Here is a 6,000-nt window from a genome sequence, read left to right as displayed (position 1 = left end):
TACTCCTGCCCTTGTAAATGAACCACGCCCAACCACTTCATTGGGATTGAATTAAAAAGTCACCACACTAAAAAGCAGGTCATCACCGACCTCCAGGGTGCTCCCAGGCCCCTGCTACTCACCCATCCCATTGTTTCTCCCACTTAGTTGCCAAGTTCCTCCACACTCACGTTTGGGGTTTGTACCGTGGCCCCCATACTTTCTTAGTAACATGGACGCATGGTTCAGTTCCTCTGGGATGGAACTTGCCAGATCTGCCTTCTTGTTCCCCCCCTGTGACAACCACCAAGCAGTGCCCTGCCTTGGGCCACAGAGAAGTCCCCCAGGGAGCACAAGCTTCCGGGAATCCCTCCTGCTGACGGGACGGAGACTGACAGGCATCAACACCGCGCGCAGCCCCATTTCTATTCGCCATCCCCACGCGTTTTAACCTCTCCCCCTCATCAGCCTCTCTCAAACCTTAGCCTCCTAAAGCCTACCCCCACCCCGGCCTCTCCCACCCTCCCCTTTCCTACTAAAGCCTCTCTCTCCCATGAGGACACCCCTTGCCTTCCGCAGAATGGGAGGTGGGATATGTGTGCTCTGCACTGTCCACTTCAACTTCTAGACCATTCCCCCTACATGCGCCTTTGTGTTAAACTCCTGCCCCACCGACGGTCCTGCCATCTGACCGTTTATTCTCCTGTTATCAACATTTTTTCCCCCAATTTCCTGGTCACTTGCTCTCATGCATTAAAGAGTTTAGGTAGCTGGGTCACTAGAAATTGTTATCACCCCAAACTGTTTCTCTACCAGATTTATGACTCAACATCTCTCTCTGGCCCTCCCTCTCTCCTCCCTATTTATTTGCCAATCCTTCCCACCACCTCGTTCTTCAACTTCTTTAGGACCTGTGGGCCATTAACCCACACTCTTCCCAGGGCAGCAGTCTCCTCCTTCCACCTTACTCTTCTCGGATTCCGGGTTCTAACTTCAGAAGTTTCCTCTCCAGTATTAGCGATTTCCCTTCCTGTCCGTGTTTTCATAGCACCTGCCCAGGTAAACCCCAGGTGAATCAAGCTATCTGCTGTCTCTCTGCTACATCTGGGATGTTAAAGACTGCTGGAGAAAATCAAGCATGATAGGGCAGCACTTTCTTTCCTGTCACTCACTTCTTTTCTTCCTCTCTTTCCCCTGGAGACCTCCGTGGAGTGAAAGCCAAGGGTCCATTCTCAGTCCTCACCTTACCTGATGTGGCTTCCCACACACCCCGTGTTTCAGGTTTTCCTCCCACCTCGTGCTGCTCCTTCTCGTCACCTCTCCTGCTTGCCCCTCCTCTCTCTGACCTCTTCCTAGAGAGGTACACCAGGCTTCAGTCTTCATTGCTTATCTTCACCTCTATCTATACTCACTCCTTAGATAATCATCTCATCTCCTGGCTTTAAATACCACCTAGAGGCTGATGACTCCCAACTGTAGATGTCTAGCCTGGACCTCTCCCTTGAATTCCAGAAATGCCCAGGATAACTCATAGGCATCTCAAATTTCATATGCCCCAAACCCAATTCTCCACCTCCCCATTCAGCCTACCGTTTTTGGTATTCATGCAGTCTTCCCATGTGGATAAAAGGCAACTCATCATTCTATCTTTCTTGGGTCAAAAACTTAAAGTCATCCTTGACTCAACAATTTTTTTTTAAACCACTATCTAATCTGTCAACAAATCCTGTCAGCTCTCTGTCCAGGTCTCCTCTGTGTGGGAGGGTGCTGGAGAACATTGCCCTTTATTTATAGTCCTTTCATCTCAACCATTAATAACATCATTTATATGCAATGGTCAGAAGGAAACCAGCTTGCAATGGTTCTCAACCTTGGCTGCACATTGGAATCACCTGGAGGTGAGGGGGCTTTAAAAAGTCTGGTGCCTATGTCCCACCCCCAGAGATTCTTATTTAATTGGTCTGGGGTATGACCTGAGATTTTTAAAAGCCACTCCTGGCCGCCACCCAGGTGGTTCTAAAGTGCGGCCAAGTTTTAAAGCCCCTGTGTTAGGGCTTACAACAAAAAGAGAGAGAGATCCAGTGAAAATCATTAGTATTAATTAATGTTTAAATGTCAAGTAGATTTCAGAAGCAGTATCACACACTAAAAACAATATCCTTCAAGTTAAAATAAATAATAATAATAATTAAAACTGGGAAACTATATCAATAAGCTCTCTCCTAATTTCAATCTTTATTTCTATAATCTTTTCTTTCTCATTTTTATAAGTATCTTTTTTATTAGTTTTAAATATTGATCACTTGATGAGAAAATTCTACCACTGGCTAACAATTGGCCAGAATTTCACCAGATCTCAGCTCTGGATCCTCTCTGTGTTTTCTTTTCAAGTATAGACATTGTTCTGTGAATTTTGAGGGAAATCAGCTGAAAAGCTCATCCAGTGTTAGGCAGGGGTGAGGAATTTAACAAGGCCAGTTTTACCATCATGATTTTCTCTTTTAATTCTCGAGCATCTTCCTCCGAAGGCATTCAGGCTGTGGCACAGTCTTTCCGTGGAGTGACTAGTTTGCAGGTGTTTAATGATAAGTTAACAAACAAGGGGAAAGAGACAACTGAGATGTTTAAAAAATGATAGCTAAAAACCGCTCAAGGAGTAGAGGGTGAGAGGAAGGAGGGATGAAGAGGCAAAGGAGGTGAGGGCCAGGCAGCTCCTCTCGGTTCCTATTGTCCCAGGAGTTGGGATGCAGGGGAGCAGCTGGTGGGCCTGTGAGGGGTTCTGATGATCACATCAGAACCTAACATTTCTCTCCCCCAACCTAATTTCTATTTTTCTCTGACTGAAATTTATAAGTTTGTTAGGCTCTGTGCAGCAAAGTGTTTGCCGTCTTACTTTCTCTAGGAAATTCCCTATGGATGTCATAATTTTAGTATATTGAATACATATTTACATTTATGCATTTGCATAACATTGACAAAAAATTAGCATAAAAAACAAAACCCGTTGACTGGAATTAAAGTCTATTCCAGATTAATCCAAAAATACAGCTTGAGTTGTCTGATTTTCCTATTAAATTCTTCCTCTGATGCTTATTATTCCAGGGATATACCAGAGCAAGCTTGTCTTCACCTAAATCCTAAATTGTATTTCTGTTAAAACATGTCAACCAGAGCGCCGCGCAAATCAATGAAAACAACTTCTTGTAAAAAAATCCCTCAGAAAATGCAATAAACTCAATTTTGTATGTTTATTTTTACACTTATTTTACCACCCTTGTACTTCAAGCTTGAATTATGAGTACGCTTCTCAACATATTTTAAGCAAATGAAAAAACATTCATCTCACTACAAAAACAAATATCCCAAAATATCTTCTATGGTCACAGTTTTCATATCTGAACACTTAAGTATAACTCTGTATATGACCAGTAATGCTTGTTTTTTCAATCATTTCTAATTTGACTTGTAAAACTATTTCTATTTCTGAAACATTGTCTAAAAAAATAAGAACAAGCCTTTCTCTTCAGTGCTACACATAAAGGAGCTTCTTTGTCACCTTCTCTCCTGGAATGGTGACAGGCCGACCCTACCTTCACTCCTCTGAACAAGGTACTGATGGTTTGCGCAATAAATCTAAATCGGGCCGGAGGCAGACGGGTGATTTTCCAGATGGAGGCAGAGGGAGAAAGAGCTAAGAGGCTCTGCATTGCTCAACCGGCGCCTGCAGTCACAGAGCTGGGAGAAGTCTGCCACCTGGTGGAGGATGGAGGCCATGGCCAGTTACCTGCAATGGCAGTTTGGTGCCAGGACCCCATGGGCATCAGGAACTGCTTCTACAAATGGAGTCCTGGGCAGAAGCTTCCATTCGGGACATGGTGCATTGTCAAGGGAACACCCAACAACAACGACAAACAATGTCAACCCCCAGACACAAAATGTTCTTTCCTAGAATGAAAATCACAGAACACTGCCCTATACATATAAAGTGCCTCTTCATAAAGTACTGTTTTATTTAACAAATCCCATCTCATTTCTACAGTGATTACCAATGTACTTGGTGTGCCTTTTCCTACGCAACGGCAAAAACACAAGAAGGGATGTACACTTATTCTTCATTAGAATGATTAAAGTTGTACTTTTAAAATTTCTGTAGACAATATTTTTCATCTGTTCAGATCCGTGCAATAATCTATCTCAGCTTATGGCTGCTTTCAAAAGCGCTTGACATGTCAAGTAAGGTTAAGGAATTTGGAACTGGAGCCCAGGTCAGGCCATGCAGGTATATTTGTGGTCTCTTCTTTTGATTTCACTTGTCGCATTATTCCAGTTTGCTTTATGTTTAAAAAATTGTTTTTAATTTATATTAAAGTCACGCATGTACAGGCATCTGTTTGAGGTCATCAGTCCCCTGTTCCACCCCTTCCCACGTCTAGTCCTGTTCCCTGGAGGTAACTACTTGTAGGTCTGTTGGCTGCTTCTTTTGGTATTTTCTTCCATAATCTCTAAATAAAATGCTTCCGCAGCTATTTCCAGATCTGGTGGTGGTGGACTGCCTCAGTTTGGGTTCCCTCAGAGGCAGATCATTAGACAAGGATCCAAGGGCAGGATGGGGAAGGAAGATGAAGCAGGGAAGGCAGCCAGAAAAGGGCACATCATTAAACCAGCTGCCCAGTGGGGGCACCTGGAGCCAGACCCCCGTGCAGAAATGGGAGGCAGTGGAAAACGGAGACCAGGGTCACTGGTTTAGGGCTGCTCCTATCACATGGGCAGACAAGAGTGCTCCAGCGGCAGGAGAAACTCTGAAGCAATAAAATGCAGAAGCTGGCAACTGGACACAGAGCCACTGGGTGCAGCCATGGTCAGGGTCAGGTGTCTGTGCAGGGCCCTGGTGGCACCTGCTACAGCCATCTTGATGAGCGAGTCACTAGCACACCTCTGCCCCTTCCCATCCTCCCAATGCCACTAGTTTGAGGCCTTCTTTGGAAACCTTTGTGACTTTAAGGGATGTACTAACAGCTTTCTTTTTTGTTCCATGCATGATAGGCTGTATTAAGATACTGACTCTAAGACGAAGACTTTAGGACGCCCCCATACACATGCATATACACACAGCCCCGCTTCCCTTTAGCCTCTCCTCCCCTCTTCTCTCAATTGCTGATTATATTTGCTTTCTCACTTACGTTATTCTATAGCCGTACTTAAGTCCTGGGTGTTCAGCATATAGTTTGATTCTAAACGCACACTGATGGGACTGCACAGCATTTTTCATGGCAGAGCTAATGTTCACTGTAATCACATTTCTTTTGTATTTGAGCTTTTCAATTTTTCCTGAAGCTTCCGACTGCCTTTTAATTCTCCTGTACTTCTTGCCTTTATTTCACATTAACATTTTTTCCTAATCTCTCCTACCCATCAGGGCTCAGGTGTCCTGTTGCGCCCCCTTTCCTCCGTGGAGTTTCTGTATGGGGCCCTCCCTCATGCTGCTCCAACCTGGAGTCCCTCCCTTGTGTCTCTGGTCATCCTGGGACTTCCCGACACTGCTTCCCCAGGTTGGAGCCACTGTTGCCTGTATCGCGTTCCTGCTTGTTTCTTGGTATGCTTACTCTCGGTTTTGCTTGAATATAGCCTAAGTGTGTGCGGGAATCATAGAGTGTGCGAAGTAAATTTCTTTTCTCTTCGGAAATTTATTTTTCTTCTCTTTAGCTTAGTAAACAGTTTGATTGCTTCTAGTTCTAGATCAAACATCACATTTCTACTTTCTAGGGACACCGTTGCAAAATCTGACGCATGTTGATTCTTAGTCCTTTACAGATGTCCTGTTCCCCCCTCCACCTCAGAAGCTTTTAAGATTGTTTCTCTTCATCCTTAGTGTTCTGAACTTCGCAATGGTGGGTCTAGATCTGTGTCTTTTTGTATTTATTGTGCTGGGCAGTATCTGCCAAAGGTGCTTCCAGAAGCAGAGGAAGGAGAAGAAATACCCTGGCTTCTCCAGTCTCCGCCCTCCAGTCTCCTGCCAGTGCC

The sequence above is a fragment of the Equus przewalskii genome, unplaced genomic scaffold (genome assembly GCF_037783145.1).
Source record: "Equus przewalskii isolate Varuska unplaced genomic scaffold, EquPr2 ChrUn-13, whole genome shotgun sequence".
Taxonomy (NCBI): Eukaryota; Metazoa; Chordata; class Mammalia; order Perissodactyla; family Equidae; genus Equus; species Equus przewalskii.
This window is presented reverse-complemented; position numbering follows the sequence as displayed.